An 18,667-nucleotide genomic window follows, 5' to 3' on the forward strand; every position below is an offset into this window, starting at 1 on the left:
CCCATTTACGGGCTTTGGCAGACAGCAATTCCCACAGGCTATCCCACTGCAAACCCTTAACCCCTAACCAATGAACAGCTCGGGCCCGAGACAGCACCGGAGCCGTGGCGGCCAATGGGTGCCTAGCAGCCCAGAATATAAATAAGTGCCCCACTAACCAAACCCTGCCCAGAGTTAGAGAGGGAGGGGGAGGGGCTGAAAAAGAAGAAACCTACTGGTTAGCATAAATCAATATACTGTAAACACAACTGCAAACGCATTGACTATAGCCCGAGTGAAGGGGAAAACCTTAAAAAACCTCTGGTGAACTTTGGGGGACAGCCAAATTGTAATTAAGTCCACTGCAGAGGAAAAAGTAAAAAATTCCCTTCACACCGTCGATTCCGGAACGCTAGCCGTTCCAGAACCGATTGTAAACTGACGTTTTCGGGACAGGGCAACAGGCGCCTAACTACAAACTAACCAATCTTACATATCTCTTATAAACTGAGGACTTCCACCTCCCTACCGCCTGAATGGAGGAAGGCGGAAGCCCCGCTGCAGCTGCGCAAGTTGCAGCCCCAATGCGGAACAAATGCGTTCCGAAATCACGTTCCCGCAGACCTAAAGCCCCCACACACTGCCGAAACACAGCCGCAAACTGGAATCGGGTTAGAGGCCACACCTCCTTGTGTGCCAGGAACTGTATGGCGGTACCCGGTCCGCGTGACACGTAATCCTCTGCCAGAGAGACTGGACAGATAGCCTTTACGCTCTGGGCCTTCAGGGTAACCCATGTACCCCTGTTCCTTTGATCTGTCTTGGATCTACGCAGTTTGCACATGACCTGTCCTTCCCGCAGGACTACCTCCTCCTTGAGAAGGACAGATTGTGACTGTTTGCTAGACGCAACTAGTTCGCTTACGCGGAACGCGCCAAATAATGCAAATGAGAAGGCCACTCTGAAAAGAGCCGCCTCAAACTCATTCACAGCCACCGTGGATAAACACTGCATGAGATTTGCTAGCATGCTTTCATCCACGGGCCGCCTTGCATCCGGGGCTACCGGTTGCACCTTGGCCCAACCTTTCATGGCCTTAGCCAACACAAAAGACTTAGTGGGGTCTGGTTTATTCAGCAGTTTGGAATAGAAAGCTATCCCCGGCAAAGCCGCCGCCATAGCCGACTTTGATCTACCCTTTTGGTGGTGCTCCCAGACAAAGGCGAGTAAACGGTCCTCGACCGACTTACCGCCCATCTCGGGTAAGACCCGAAACATGGACCAGTCCCTCCAGGCTGCCCCATAGGCTCTATGCGTGGAAGGGGCCAAAGACAGGAGGGCTAGGGACTTCATGCCGGCTCTATGATCTGCCATACAAAAGGGGGACAACTAAGCCCGGTGGGGGCAGCCTCAGGGGCCAATTCACGAAACCTCGTGAACTGGAACCGCGAGAGTGCGTCCGCTATACTGTTATCTACCCCCGGGACGTGCCGAGCCCTAAACTGAATATTGTGTCGCAGACAGCCGGTACCAGGTACCTCAATAAGCGCAAGGCTTCGGGGGAAGCCGCCCTCTGGTTATTAATGGCGTGAACCACCCCTAAATTATAGCACCAGAACACGATGTTCTGATCCGCCAACTGGCCTGCCCACAATTCTGCCGCCACAATAATGGGAAACAATTCCAGCAGCAACAGGTTGACCGTGTAACCACGGTCAACCCAGGACTGCGGCCATGGGGCGCTACACCATTCTCCCTGAAAATAAGCCCCAAAGCCCGTGGACCCTGCTGCGTCAGTGTACAGCTGTAGCTCGATGCTAGAGGAAGGGTCGGCTGGCCATAACAACTCTCGATTAAAATGCTCCAGGAAACTGGACCAGACTCCCAGGTCGTCCTTAATCTCCCGTCCTAACCGAACTGTGTGATGGGGGTCACGTACCCCAGCCGTGGCCCTCTCAAGTTTCCTGCAGAACACTCGCCCCATAGGGATGATGCGGCAAGCGAAATTGAAAGATCCGAGCAGAGACTGAATCAGTCGCAGCCGAACCCTCCCTTTCGCCGACATTCCTCAATGAGAGCCTGCAGCTTGGCTACTTTGTCCTCGGGCAACCCACAGCAGACCCCTGCTAAGTCAATTTCGATGCCCAGGTATGATAGCACCATGGTGGGCCCCTCCGTTTTATCCTCAGCTATGGGTACCCCTAAAGACCCGAGTATGCTCGTTGCCCTGGCTAAAATGTGTGCGCAGGTTTCATCCCCTCCTGGTCCTACAAAGAGAAAATCATCCAAATAATGTGCCACACCGCTGCGGCCCGTGCTTTCTTGGATGCACCAGTGTAAGAAGGTACTGAATTTCTCAAAATAGGAGCAGGAGACCGAGCATCCCATCGGCAGGCATTAATCTATGAAAATGCCCCCTTCAAGCCTGAAACCCATGAAGCGGAAAGATTCTGGGTGTAGCGGGAGGAGCCGGAAAGCGGACTCGATGTCCAGTTTCGCCATCAGGGCCCCTGGACCACAACCCTTGACTAAACCCAGCACCTCATCAAACAGCTGATAGTGGACGCTGCATTGGTCCTCGGGGATGGCGTCATTGATGGAGTGCCCGTGGGGGTAAGACATGTGTTGTATTAATCTATACTTCCCCGATGCTTTTTTGGGCACCACTCCCAACGGGGAAAAACACATGCGGGGTAAGGGTTCGGCCGGAAATGGGCCCGCCATCCTGCCCAACCCTACCTCCGTCTGCACCTTTTGTCTCACCACCACCGGGAAATCCCTTGCTGACTTCAGGTTTCTATTGGATACCACTAAAACTGACTCGGGAATGGGCAAACGGAAACCAAATTGAAAACCATTAAACAAAAATTGGGCCTCCTCCCTGCTAGGGTAGGATGCCAACCAGTGAGCCAGTTGGGCCACAATTATGGGTGAAGGGGCCTTACTTGTTGCTAGGTCCAGCATCTCCCTGCTTAGGAGTCCTTGCTGCCTTGCAAGATTTCCCTGGGTTCCCGGATCCGCACCATCGGCATTCGTGCCGAAAACGGCATTTTGCACCCCTGTCGCATTTGCCGTCGTTGAAGGCAAAACACCTACCTCTGCCCACGGGCTTACCCCCGAGCTTCCCCCCGAGAAAAGGCTTTTTACCCGTTGTCTCTGAGGAGGGCTGTCCTTTCCCTATCCCCTCTATCCATATTTCCACGTGTTTGCACCCCATGGGCATGGTTGTGGACCCCTCATGGGCGCGACAAAACTTTTCGTCATAGTCTCGCCAGGCGCTGTTTTTATAGTTGATGAACGCCTCGTTAACCAGAAACAGGTAACGAATGACGTTCAAATGTTCCTCAGGCCTAGTGCTCAGATAGCAAGAGGCAAAAATGAGGAACCCTTTCAGCCAATTATGGAAGCTCTTAAAGGCGAGCTCCCCATTGGCTGAGGACTTCTTAGCCTTGTCGAAGTCCTTTTTCATGTCTGCTGTGAGGGTAAAGAGGTCCACAAACTTGCCCCTCTTGATCCTATCTTTTACCCCCCTGCGCAAACCCCTAGACACGGCTGTGTTGGAGCAGTGGACCATGTCCCCCGCCGAAGGAGCCTCGGCCGGGGACTTGTCCTTACGCGTGCGCTTGGGGCCCTTAACTCGTTTGGCTACAGCCCTCGCCACCAATTTTGCAAGCTTACGCGGGCGCTCTGCTGTCCTCTTGTCCCCACTACTAGCAGTCGAGTGGTTAGAGGAGGAATCGCATAAATAATTATCCGTGTTCTCACCATCAGTAGATGCAGCGTCCTGTTCAACTGCAGGTGTTGCCAAGGCTGCTGCAGCATCCGCCACTGTAGGCCTCGAAAACCCATCGGACTGACCCCTGCTGCTGGAACCAACCTGGGCCAAGGGGGTTGGAGTCGTGTTCCCACCGGACGTGGACGGTCCCGCGGGGACGACGGGCCGTTTGGGGGCCGAAACTGCTGTTGAAACCCTCCGTGAAGAGCGGCTTGATCCCGCCACCGATCCTCCAATTGTAGACAATAACATCTTAGCCATCAATACTAAGTCAGGCCCGGATTCCTATGATCCTAATAAAAACAAGGAATTTGAGGACTTTTACTCCTCACTTTATAATCGGGAAATGGACTCGGGGGGACACTCCCCCCCTGAAACCCTAATTTCCAATTTCCTACAACAAGCTAAATTGCCTAGGCTGTCTGCTCGAGCCTCCGCTGATTTAAATAGGGACTTTACAGACGCTGAAATAGCAGCGGTTCTTAAGGGACTAAAGTCTTCCAAAGCCCCCGGCCCAGATGGGTTTACAGCCACCTATTACAAAAAATTTGCCGATGTTTTAATACCCCATCTTAGAGTCTTATATAACTCGGTGCTTCATGGGTCCCCTTTCCCTAGCTCCATGTTAGAAGCCAAAGTAATTGTAATACACAAGGATGGCAAAGATCCCAGAAACTGTGCTTGTTATAGGCCAATCTCATTACTAAATCTTGATATAAAAATCTATGCAAAAATTTTAGCGACAAAACTCAATGGTGTCCTCCCGGGCCTAATCCACTATGATCAGGTGGGCTTTATTCCTGGTCGCCAGGCCAGGGACAACACTAGAAGAGCAATTGATCTAATAGACATCCTCAACAATAGACACACCCCAGCTATTATACTCTCCCTAGACGCCGAAAAGGCGTTCGATCGCATCTCTTGGCCTTTTCTATTCCACACTCTCCAGGCATTTGGTCTTACTGCAAAATTCTTGACGGGAGTCTCTGCTCTTTACTCCTCCCCCATAGCAAGAGTACTTACCAATGGGCTACTGTCTAATCCTTTCCCCTTATCTAATGGGATGCGGCAGGGATGCCCTCTATCGCCATTGGTTTTTGTTATGGTCATAGAACCCCTAGCCGCCATGATCAGACAGTCAAATAGAATTAGTGGCGTACAAGTAGGTTCTCAAAATTATAAAATTTCACTGTTTGCAGACGACGTTCTGCTATCTCTTACCCATCCTTAATCTTCCCTTCCTGCCCTGTATGAAATCATAGAGGATTATGGAACTATTTCAGGTTACAAAATCAATTATTCAAAGTCTGAAGCCATGCTCCTGAATACCTCCGAAGACCTGAAAAATACTCTATGCTCCTCCTATGATCTTACCTGGCAGGAACACAAGATAAAATACCTGGGAGTGTACATCACTTCTAGGTACAATTCCCTATACCTCGAAAATTTTCCACGCCTTCTCCAAAAACGTAAATTGGACCTCGTCAAATGGAGGTCACATATAATTTCCTAGCTGGGCAGGATCGTAGCAATCAAAATGTCTATAATGCCCCAACTACTTTACCTCTTTCAAACGTTACCTATAAATGTCCCTGTAAGAGTGCTCAGAGATATCCAGACTTCTCTCCAAAAATTTGTATGGAATGACAAACCCCCCAGACTAGCTCTTTATATACTCAGACGCCCGCGTTCAGGAAGTGGTAGAGGCTTCCCGGACGTTAAACTCTACTTCATAGCATCCCACCTAAGCCAAATAACTGCCTCCTTTGACCCACGGGGACATATGGCCTGGCTAGACCTAGAATCCTCTTATATAGGCTTTAACTCTCTAGCTTCCCTTTGGGGACTACATAAACCTGCCCAGAACCCCCTGGTAAATATTCTTTCTTCACTTTGTTTCCACCTCTCTCTCTGGGCTAAGTCCATAAGAAAATATAAACTATCCACCACTTGTTCACCCCTTACCCCTCTTTGGGATAACCCTAATTTCCCCTCTGGAATATCAACTATCCGCTTTGCGCAATGGCGCTTAGCAGGCATTTATAGAGTATGTGACCTCCAATCCGGGGATACTTGGCTATCCTTAAACGAAATAAAAGATAAATTCCAATCCCTATCTCCTCCCTTCTTTGAATATTTTGAAATACGCCATTTCCTATATTCATTACCACAACCCGATGTTACACGGGACCTTACCCAGCTGGAAAAAATTTGTACCAGTAATCCACTCAAACGTAGTATGATTTCATCTATATACTCTATGTTGGTTCAGGCTTCCTCCACCCCTCGCGCACGCCACGAACGGGAGTGGGAGAGGGATCTTGGACCCCCCCAGATGAATCCTGCTGGGAGGAAGTCAGAGAGGGCATTGCAAAAAGTTCCATTTCCACTAGACTAAAAGAGACTTCTTACAAGCTATATTATAGATGGTATTACACCCCAGATAAAATATCCAAAATGTTTCCAACGGCTACTCCTGTTTGCTGGCGTGGGTGTGGGCATTGAGGAACTCTATTTCATATATGGTGGACGTGCCCACAGATATCCCCAATTTCAAATACCCATTAATGTGGGAAGGATCACTGCATCTCCACGCATTTATTACTACACCATCTGCTTTGTGTGTACCATTGTGTCCGAAATAGCAGTATATGCCTGAAACACTGGTATTGGATCCATTATATGGAATGTCGTGGGTAGAGTAAAGCAAATCCCACGACCACACACGATGTGCATGTGGCATTAAGACACAAAATTGAGACACAATTTATCAGTGGATTGCAACAAAGTAGAAGGCAACATTTCTAACAATATTTGCAAACAGACAGTGAAAACATCATTATGACTAATTAAAGAAACATTCCAGGCACTTAATAGAGCTACTAGCATAACTGCGGAATATAAGCAGTAACCAGATTATCACATTCAGCTACAAGTTCACAGAGTGATTTTTAATCTTTAATATTTCTTTTTCTCTTTAAATCTATATCTTGTTTTAATACTTTCGCTACTTAACCTTAAGGTCTCATATTACTGTTTTCTATAAACATACAGCACCAATACAGAATGATGACCTGCTAGTCTATAAAAGTTTAATAAAACTCTTAAAATATATTAAAAACGAGAATTAATAAAATATACACCTATATATAGGTATCACGTTATTTTACATATTGTGGAACAGGAGTGCATCCCATTCTAACTGATTCACCTTTCTCTCTTCTTAAATTACTGTAAAAGAGACATCTTACAAGCTATATTATAGATGGTATTACACCCCAGATAAAATATCCAAAATGTTTCCAACGGCTACTCCTGTTTGCTGGCGTGGGTGTGGGCATTGAGGAACTCTATTTCATATATGGTGGACGTGCCCACAGATATCCCCATTTTGGACAAAAGTCCATGACATTTTAAACTCTCTTTCTGGCCTCCCATTACCACTAGACCCTTGGTCGTTCCTATTGTGCCGCCCATTTTCAAACTTAGATCCACCTATGAACAAATTACTCTCCCACATTCTAACAGCTGCTAAATCCCTAATTGCCAGAGGCTGGAAGTCTCCTGCGACTCCATCAATCTGTGCATTAAAAAACTATGTCTGGTCAGTGGCCGACATGGAAAAAATCACCTACTACCTACATGACTGCCCCCATAAATTCGACCAAATATGGAGCCCCTGGATTCTAGCTATGGCTGGTACCCTCCCCCACTAAATATAACGAGATAAAGGATGTTGGGATATATCTGACATCCTAATTATGAGCCCATCTCTTTGGAACCCTGTCTAGCGACTTCTAAAATATATATATTTATACCTTAGCAATTTTTCTTAAGTACTACTTTTTCTCTGATGTACCTTTATACCAATGTACCATACTCTCTATCCCCGCCCACCAATCCACACTCCCCCCCCTTTTTCCCACTCCTCCCTCCCTCACCCTACCCCCCCCCCCCCTCTTAACCCTCTTTCTCTTTCACTCTTCTTTCTCTCTATAGCTTGTTCTTTATGTTTTTTTTTTATTGATAACTATTTGAAAATTGATGGAGAAATGTGCATGGTATATCTTGTTTGCATTATGTACATGTTGTTGTACATGTTTCTATGCCTTCTCCTGTAATAAATAAAGAAGTTAAAAAGAAAACAACAACTCTACAATCTAGTTTTCAGTTAAAATCCTGGTACAATTTGGAGGTGTTTCATCAGGATATCCCCTATCAAAGTTGATCCAGATTTTTGTTTATAAATAAGTGTACTCTTTTTATGTTACTTCATGTGACTCTATTAATGTTATGTAGACAATTCAAAATCTAATTTGATATCACTTTTTACTATTAACAGTATATGTTCTCATATTGTGTAGTATTGAAAGACTATTGTTCCATGTTTGGTGAGGCCTATGTCTTCAAAATATTATTGTTCTTTTGCAAACTGCCAATTAAAAACTTTCTTTAAAAAAATATTACTTGTGACATAACTCAAGGGCCTAAGGAGAAAGGTTTGGGAGGGAACACAAATGCAGATAGTGATATATAACTAAGATACTAAGGGGTTTATTTACTAAGATGGGAGTTCTTTTGAAGATGTAATGTTTCCAGGGGTGTAACTAGATATTTGTAAGCCCCATAGCAAAAGTTTGTAAGGGCCCCCTTTTTAGCAACTGATAAAACCAGATATTTATCTGATAAGATTAGATATGATAAATAACCCAAACCAAATTTATTTACTTTATTACCTTTAAATATAACGGCAACGCTGAAATAATTGCACACCCACACAACCTTGTTATAAAAGGTATGACAATGCTTTACTTAAAGAATAGCTTCATTACAGATATTTTGCAAATGCAGACTAACACAAGAAACATAAAATTGATTAGCTAATACTTAAACAGTAATTCTAAATCAAATCAAAATGGACACCTTTCAAGGACAGTGATCAGCCATGATTAAACCTCCTTCATAATTACCTCCAGCCCCCTGTGCTTCCTTGTTCTTTCTCAACTGCCTTCTCCCTCCTTCTATCACTCTGATATTTAAACCTTTATCACATTAATTAATTAATTACTCATAAGCATTGAGTCTTATTGGCAAGCTCTGCTTTCAATCATGATGTCATAATTAACCCAACACCCAACTTCAGTGGCCTTGTGGGTCTACGCATGTGTGCCCCGTTATCTGGTTAGTTCTCATTTCTAGACAAAACTGTGCAGACTGGCTGTCTGCCCTTGTCCTCTGTTACATCAATAAGGCATTCTTAAACCCAGAAATCCAAAACAATATCTCATAAGAAATTACTTATTTCAGCAGTATTCTGACTCCACACGCCATCTTGTAACGAGATATGCAAGTCATGCCTAACAAAATGGCTGCTGCTTCTAACATATAATAACTGTTTAGCGCAAAGGGAAGGCCTCATACGCAGTGAATAGTACATTGTGCAACAAGCTAAAGTCATCTGCAGCAATAATAACAATATTTGAGAAAACAGAGTATAACAAAAGTATATAATTATTGATGCGTTATTTCAGTTTTAACAGTCCATCCTCTGAACTTCTCCAAAGAAAGTTCATATCTCTTGCAAAACGCATCATTTGTTTCTCTCTTAATACATCGGAAAACCTTCTTGAAGCATTTCACTAGTATACAGAAAAATCAATAATATTATCTTGGCAAAAACATCAAACTTCTTAAAGCATATATAACATTGACTTATGCGAACCAGTTATTGGGGTTCAACCAAATAAACCAACTGTAGGGAATCACATCACTCACACCTGTTCAATAAACTAATTTTTTCAACCCAAATAATTTAATTCAACTTTCCTTTTAATGTCATCAGTTTAGTATTTGTGATGCTTGTACCATATTTGAATTATATTCACAAATTCAAATACAATTTTATAAACTTGGGATAATATAAATAAGTGTGTTTCTTTAATATACCATGTGTTACTTTCAAATCTTCATGTTGAATCACCACTGTATTAATTAGTAAAAGTAAAATTTATTACAATAGATCTTGTTTGTAACCATTTAGAAACCTTATGTTTGTAAATATAATATAATCCTTGTGGTAATGTCCATATCTTAAGAGAGAGTATGTTTGAGAAAACATCATAAGAAACAATTCAATGAGTACTCTTTTTTATCTAGATTTTATACTAGCACACCCAACTCTGTCACATAACTACATGTTTTGTTGTACTCCCAAAATATCTCCTGTTATTACACTCTTTACCAATTTTAAACCTAGGGAGAGTCAGTAACCTTATAAGATTCACTTGTGTAAATCCTACATAGAAAATTAAGTGTTGTTTGATTTGACTGCAAATATAAGTAGCCATTAACCCAACATTACCGGAGTGATACCGTAGATGACAATATAACCAACAATCAGTTTACCTTATTGTTCTTTTTATCAGCTCATGATGAGCGTCCTAAAGAAGAAATGTCAGTTTGCAGATAGATATTATGTTTGCACCATTGTTACCATCCTTACTTAGAATGCCTCTTCTTTACTGATACCTTACTAGATGTATTCTATCAATGGTTCCTGTGTGGGCGTTCTCAGTTACTTGTATGTTCTTACTCATATATTTATTTTAAACCTTCTAATTAGTTTAACATATTGGCTATCAGTATTTTATTACCATCCTCTGATGCATACCGAAACCTGGGAGCATCAGTAGTATGATGTATATGTGTGTCTGTTATGATTATTACTATACTTGTGGGATTAAAATAAAAAATTAAAAGCGGAAGTAGAATACACCACCATGACTCTAGTAATACCTCTTTGATAACTATACACACTGTCCTTGCCAGCAACCAATCCCTGGTAACCCTCATTCACTATAAAAATATGAAAACTTAAAAAAAACAAAAAATGACTTCTTCAGTTAGTGAGTGTATGGGAAACTTGGTCACTCATGGGGATCATTGTTTTACACCTTGTCCACAACCCGCAGGGACACCACTAAGGGTATCCCCCGATTCCGTGGACCTCTTCTTGCCCACAACCCGCAGGGACACCACTAAGGATGCCCCCCGATTCCGTGGACCTTGTCTTGGTCTGTGTGGGGGCCCTGGACAGGCCCATCATCAAATAAGTTTATTAAGTTAGAATCAAAGTCACAATATTTATCTGCATCAGTTTATTTTTATTTCAACTGATATCACCACCAGGTCGGAAACCTTCTTGCAGTGAGACGCATTAATTCAATTGGTTTGTTTCACAGGGACGGGTCTTGCCTTTGATCTACGAGACCTTTAATTGTAAGAATTTTCTCACCATTGCATAGTCTCCAGGCTGGACCTTATAACAACATCCCTCCATAAGCTTGTTTGCTTTTCTGGCAAAGTATTTAGATGATGTGAGAATTAGAGTGACAAGTCTGCTGCTGGATGTTGAATAGGGATTGATGGTCTCCCAAAAAAATGTATATATCAATTAAAATAATGATCTTATAAGGGGACAGGTTCAGTGGCTGCTGAGGAGTAGTGTGAATGTCATACAAAACCGAAGACAAAACTTCAAGTCAACTCATGGTAATTTCCACACCCACCCTAAATAATGTGTTCTCAATGTGCATTTGTTAACATGTTCAATTTTGACTAAAACCTTTTAGTGAATGGTGAGTGCAACCAATCTTCAATAACCATACATTGATGTATTCCTTAGAATACCTTTCCTGTCAAATATGTACCTCTATAATTTTTTTTTTTTTTTTTAATACCATATACCTTATGTGATAACATATCTGAACACAAACTTCTAAAAAAATATTTCTTTGCTGTAAAGGATGCTGTACATGGGACAGCTGGGATGTTCCTTAGAATCAAGATAACATATCAGATACCATTTAAATATAATGACAATTTTGTATGCATGTAAATTCAATAAATTTATTTTTAACCTTAGGAATGGACCAGTGGTAGGAGAAATGTTTGATGGTTCTATAGGAATAATTTTCCTGAGTTCATTCTTCTGCCGATGCGTTTGGGCCTCTGCATAAGATGAAATCAAAATACATGCCCTCTTTCTCCTTACATGGGTCATCCCATGGGCAGCTTCCGCATATGCCAGGAGGAGGGGTTTGGGGAGCTACTGATCTGCCCCCACCATCTTTGCATAGGCCATTAGCCTTTTGACTGCATCCATTCATCATCCATTGGCACATTCTTGTTGATGCTTTATGAGCTTCTGCTAAAAAAACATTAAATTGTATAGTGGTGTGATTCACAACAGTGGCCATCTTATTTTTGTTACCAAGTGCAACAAGATCACTTTATAACATGTGAGCTTGACACTTAACAACTACTGCCTTTGCAGGGAGTTGCACAGCCTCAATGAGCTCCTTTACTTGCTGTGATATTAGCGTATTATATCATAGCAAATTCACGATGGAAAATGAGGATCTCTAAATCCAATACTACCGCATATCCCGTATATGGCCATCCTGAGTCTCTTTGTTGGTGACAACTACAATCTTTGTAGATGGCAGTGGTGTGTCAGAGATATCAGGTCTAATTGGAGAAATTTTGCTTTAAATATTCCTCACAATCATGTTCTAAATCCTGCCTCTCATCCATCCTCTGGGACTCCCGGGTCCCACCAGGTAGCAGGATTTAGCGTACCACACCTGACAATGGTCAGGTCATGTGGCGCTGGGAGCAAAAGTTCCCAACGAGAGAACCATGCACTGGAAATGTGTCTTGTCCGTGAAGAGTTCATTAGAAAAGATGTAGCATTAGAGACACATAGTGTGCGGTGTTCTGTAATTTCTATACAAAGGCTGCAGCAGCCGCCACAGTCCTTAAACATGTTGGTAAAGCAGATGCCACTCGGTCAAGTGTGCAACTGTAACACCTGATGGGTCTATGTGAACCCCAATGTATATGTGTTCAAACTCCCAAGGCCTCTGCTTGTTGTTCATTACAGTAAAGACAGGTATATGATAAATCTGATATATCCAGTGCTGTGGTTTCTGTCAGTGCGTGTCTCAGAGCCTCAAATGAAGCAATGATGTCAGTATATTGTTCTTTGCCAGCTCTGTGTCAGTTAGATTCAGTAGTAGTAATAGAAAAGGTGTCAGTAAGAGAATCCTGTAAAGAATTTAAACACATCATTAGATCATAAGCATATTGAATCAGCAATGTGGTAGGAATCATGCAACTCATTGTGGGACATAGTGGGGCTGTCCATAAAACTTTGGCTTAATTGAGTCCACGTATATAAAACTGTGCTGTAAATAAATGTAGTAAGTACTGACTATTTGCTATATGATAGTAAGAAATATGCAGATCATAAATCAATGATTAGATGACTGTAATACTTCCATAACTGTAAAATGAATTGATTTACACTAAAAAAATAATAAGAATAATCGCATTGGGTAGATAACCTGCAATAACAGAGTGTTGCAAATACTATGGGTATTAAATAGTATGCGTTGTTGTAAAATCTGGAAAAAAAACTATTTCTTGTGGTCCATAGATGTTTAGAAACTTGTGACATGATTAGTAATGAAAAACTCATCAAAATCCTCTAACCCCGTGAGGGTCCTCATATCGGTTAGTGCCTTCTGACAGCAGTCTCTCATGGATTCCTGTTAATAATACACAATTTCTTCCAAACCACTCTGAGAAAAAACAATCATTAAAATCATTACAAATATTTGAGATAATATCATGATTAGTTGTACAGCAAATGTGATTACTAGTAGCAGAACCCAGTAGTGCTGCACCTAATTGTGACCTCCATTCCTTATTTGTGGGCTCATATGCATGACCAATGGATCTAGTAAAGTGGCAACATGCAATCAGATAAATCAGTAAGCATAAAAATGCAACTCAATATGCATCTTATAATAATCACTATAAAATCTGTATTTTTTTCAATAAGGGCTTTGATAAGGATTCTGCAGCATTACCTGCAGACTCAATATTTTTTCTAAATAATTTCTAGTGGCTCAGTAATAATAATAATAATAATAATAATAATAATAATAATAATAATATTTTTTTAAAACACTTGCTTTTTCTGTGCAAAATAAAAAGCATCAATTTGTAAATTAATCTTTTCTCTGGAATGGTCACACCTCTATTGGCTGGGATTTAATTTAAATAAAACAAGCAAAAGCAATAGCATTATTAAGCTCAGACATCATATTAGCATTTGTCATTTGGAAAAAAAAAAATGGCAGTTTTAAAACAGATGTTGATAAAACAACATTATCACATGAGGGAAGCAGAGGGGAGGGGGCTGGAGGTCATCCTTGGGTATGGCTGATCACTGTCCCATACAGAACATTGCAATAACTTTAATCTATTCAGTGTGCTTTTTCAAAAGGGTAAACAATATCTTCAATTCTAAGATCTTTCATGTCCTTGTTATGGAAAACAGTTCTGTGACACTCCTTGGATATTTCACATCATTTAGGAATAAAACTTTACTCTCTTATCAATCTCATTAACCATTTCCTGCCTTTAATCTCCTACAGAGTTATTTCTGATATTACTCTCACCTCATCACTGAAAAAAAACTTCTTCCCTTCTGCTTTTTCAAAAATAAACAAAAAATTTCAAAATTATTCTTTTTTTTTCCCCATTTTTTTCTTTTTCTCCCTAAGGCTCTAAAAGACATATCACCTCTCCTCACTTCTCACTGAACAGAATTAACCCCTCAGTGGGACAGTACAATCTTTCCAAACATATGTGGGTTAGTGGGATATACTATCTCAATTCTTGGAGCTTTCACCACCTGTCACCAGACCATTGCGCGTTCACTCTCATCAAATAATCATTACCTCACAGGTGCATCATCATCGCCAATTCCAACTAACTATGACCAGCATAGTATTTTCTATTCCTTCTCACTTGCTCACACTAGTCACATACTCAGAGAACTTTATGTGATCCCATACAAATGCTTAAAAACGGTGTTACCTCTTTCAAAGACAAACATGTAAATAAAATAAATGAAAAATGTCCCCAAAAAACCTAACCTAGCGTTATATGTCACCCAAATGTTATCATACCTACGCTGCGTTATGTGTCGCCCAATGTTATCACACCTACGCTTTCCACGCTGCGTTATGTGTCACCCAATGTTATCACACCTACGCTTCCACGTGTCCCACCCCCACCCTGTCTTCTTTTATTATGTTTCCCCATATATTCTACCTTGTACGTAGGTGGCAGATACCCCCTGTGAATCTCGCTACCGGTCAGCACTCTTCACAGGAAAAAATCAACTCATCAAATCAGAAAAAAAATTATATGCAATATGTCATTCTTTGTTACCATATCTGCACATTGTCTAAGTGATCATTACACGATTAGATCACTATCTCCCCTTGTTATTTAGCTAACTGCGGCCACAGTATTAACCCCTTAAGATACTCTATCAATTTAGTACCCTCCCCCTTTCAAAAACAAACAAAATTAAATAAACACAAATCAAAAACAAAACAAAAATTGGCTTAAAGAAAACCCCACAGCCTTGAGTCAGTTATCACTGATTACCTTCCATTCATAAGAATAAAAATAAACCCAGGACTTATCTGCGCATTACTCAAGGTATATCTGATTCAATATATGTATCCAGATTAAGCAAATAGGCAACAGAAATTGCAAACAGAAAACATGGTCTAATATATCAATATGAACCTTTAAGAATAGATGTTATATTGGACTTATATCTCATCGATATATATCACTTTTCTTATCCAAAATGTATTACTCATTAAATGAAAAAAAAACATTGAATTCACATGATCATTTCCTGTTTCTTCACCTAACATGGACAACTCCTTATCTCGCATTACATCAACTGAATCCATCACTTTAGAGTTTCCAACTCACAGCTGCTTTGTTTAATAAACCAAAAAACTTAAATCAAAAACCCATAGCAGAAAAACATCAGTCCTACATTACGGACTTCATCTCCGCAAGACAAGAGATGAAAAAACTTTACAATGAGATAAACTCGATCTTTCTTTGTTATAAACAATATTCCAATTAACTTTATTTATTCTGGTGGTAAAAATGAACTGTTACTTGGCTTACAATATTAGCGTCTACTCCTTTAAACTCTGTATTTTAATGGACCTCTGTCTATGGATATAAAGAAATTAGCTCAATTTGTTATTGTAATCCGACTGCTTGCTAGCTCTAGCAATGCAACGTATACTTAATTATTTATTAACATTTTCTTATATAAATCACATACAGTAGACAATCCGGGGGTTTCCAAACAATACAGATTATGGATAAATCATGCATTCCATTTCTTCCACATGTTGCTGGCCAGTCAACCAGAAAGAGACGTAAATGCACAATCTCCTCTACCAATCTCTAATCACCAAATTATAAGCACGGGAAAACCTACAACAAATATATGCAACTTCTTTAAAATTTATAGATTGGACAAACAAAGAAACTCTAATTATCAAAACAACCGCTACAGATTAGTTACTTCAGCAATATCCTCAGCAGACAATATACATCAAACAATCCAACCGCGGTCAAAAAATAAAAAAAAAAAATAAAAAAAATACTGTCATTTAAAGAATATCTTTTTTTTTTTTTTTTAAAGTAGAAAATTATTGCCAGCATAACCTTTATATCAATATGCTTGCTATAGTCTGCATGCTTTGCAAATAAACCAAAGAAATACTCTTCCTGACCCAAGCAATGTTGTTTACAACTTCTTGCCAAGTTTCTCGCTGCTCTCCTTATCTATTCTCTGACACAGAGAAGAAATGGGCGATGCGGGGGGGTTTAGCAAGCTGACAGTCTGCAAAATGCAGCGTTGTCTTTCCATGCCTTAAATTACGATCTATTTGTTTTATAATTAAATAGCGAAGTCGCTTCAAGTAATTGTGGATTACCATACCTTAACAGATGTTTGAGAAGATTAGGGTACACAAATGCACCGACTTTAAAAAAATTCTACACTCTTTTTTTTTTTTTTTCAATAGCTAATTTTTTTTTCAAACTTTGATCTTCTCAATAACTGATAAAATATGGACACCAACCATCATTGAATCTCGCTGGGGCCTCCAACTGATAAAACCAGATATTTATCTGATAAGATTAGATATGATAAATAACCCAAACCAAATTTATTTACTTTATTACCTTTAAATATAACGGCAACGCTGAAATAATTGCACACCCACACAACCTTGTTATAAAAGGTATGACAATGCTTTACTTAAAGAATAGCTTCATTACAGATATTTTGCAAATGCAGACTAACACAAGAAACATAAAATTGATTAGCTAATACTTAAACAGTAATTCTAAATCAAATCAAAATGGACACCTTTCAAGGACAGTGATCAGCCATGATTAAACCTCCTTCATAATTACCTCCAGCCCCCTGTGCTTCCTTGTTCTTTCTCAACTGCCTTCTCCCTCCTTCTATCACTCTGATATTTAAACCTTTATCACATTAATTAATTAATTACTCATAAGCATTGAGTCTTATTGGCAAGCTCTGCTTTCAATCATGATGTCATAATTAACCCAACACCCAACTTCAGTGGCCTTGTGGGTCTACGCATGTGTGCCCCGTTATCTGGTTAGTTCTCATTTCTAGACAAAACTGTGCAGACTGGCTGTCTGCCCTTGTCCTCTGTTACATCAATAAGGCATTCTTAAACCCAGAAATCCAAAACAATATCTCATAAGAAATTACTTATTTCAGCAGTATTCTGACTCCACACGCCATCTTGTAACGAGATATGCAAGTCATGCCTAACAAAATGGCTGCTGCTTCTAACATATAATAACTGTTTAGCGCAAAGGGAAGGCCTCATACGCAGTGAATAGTACATTGTGCAACAAGCTAAAGTCATCTGCAGCAATAATAACAATATTTGAGAAAACAGAGTATAACAAAAGTATATAATTATTGATGCGTTATTTCAGTTTTAACACAACTGACTGTGATAAATGTGCTGAAGGTCTGAAGGAGCCCATCTTTACTTAGAAAGTAAAGATGGGCTCCTTCAGCTCTGGGCCCCATAGCAGCTTCACCCCTTATACCTATGGTCGTTATGTCCTTTGCACATAGCAACCGCTGAAATCCTACTAAGCAGTTAGATGCATTGAGTAGAAGTGTTAGCATTATGATTGTCTTTTATTCAAATTAACAATACCAATTAGATAGAAACAGCACTTGATATGCCCAGATGAATGATTGCACATCCACGCTGAATTTCTGTGGCTTATTAGAATTCCAGGAAGACAAAGTCCAGCGGTACAGCTAGGTGTCACAGTGCCCAGAGCAAGGGCATGTTTGGCACCCCAATATGTAGAAGGCCTTCACTCCCCCCATCAATGATTGTTAAATGTACCTTTTGCAGAGGGAGGGGGGAGATTGGAGAGTGCATGGAGCCTTTAGGGCGGCACACACACCGGGGTGGCACATAGTGCTGGCGGGCGGCACACAGTGCGGACTGTGCACTGGGTGGGCAGGCTGGTGGGCAGGCTGGTGGGCAGTGCACTGAGCGGGCAGGTTGGCGGGCGGCAAACAGTGCGGTCCGGCGGTGCACGGCTCCGTCGCCCTGTGAACTTTTGGTGCCTTGGCTCCACCCTAGCTAAGCCCCTGACAAAGTCAATACTGAAATAAAACCCACAGGGATTATTAAAAACAAAACAAAAACATAAATACTCTATGTATGAGACATTGGCAGAAAGAGAGCAGTACATTTCTTTACCAATGTTGTGGTCAAGGACGGATGTTGAGAGAAAATGGAGGTATGTGATATGTGACCTGCTCAGACCACAAGCCAAAACCATGTAAAAATCTTAGCAGGATCAGATGACCACAGGGCCGGCGCCACCACTAGGCAAACCTAGGCATTTGCCTAGGGCGCCGGCCACTGGAGGGCGGAAAA

At 41.2% G+C, this 18,667-nt stretch overlaps 1 long non-coding RNA gene across 1 annotated transcript; it reads right to left on the reverse strand.

The window, feature by feature from the left end:
- Positions 1 to 8,538: 8,538 nt before the first annotated feature.
- LOC146005942 (uncharacterized) lies at positions 8,539 to 17,703 on the reverse strand. The gene is made up of 2 exons (XR_014444082.1): positions 14,834 to 17,703; positions 8,539 to 14,797 (listed from the first exon to the last, which is right to left on the reverse strand). It is a non-coding gene; the product is annotated as an uncharacterized LOC146005942 (long non-coding RNA).
- Positions 17,704 to 18,667: the final 964 nt, after the last annotated feature.

The sequence above is a fragment of the Crinia signifera genome, chromosome 1 (assembly GCF_055691185.1).
Source record: "Crinia signifera chromosome 1, ASM5569118v1, whole genome shotgun sequence".
NCBI lineage: Eukaryota > Metazoa > Chordata > Amphibia > Anura > Myobatrachidae > Crinia > Crinia signifera.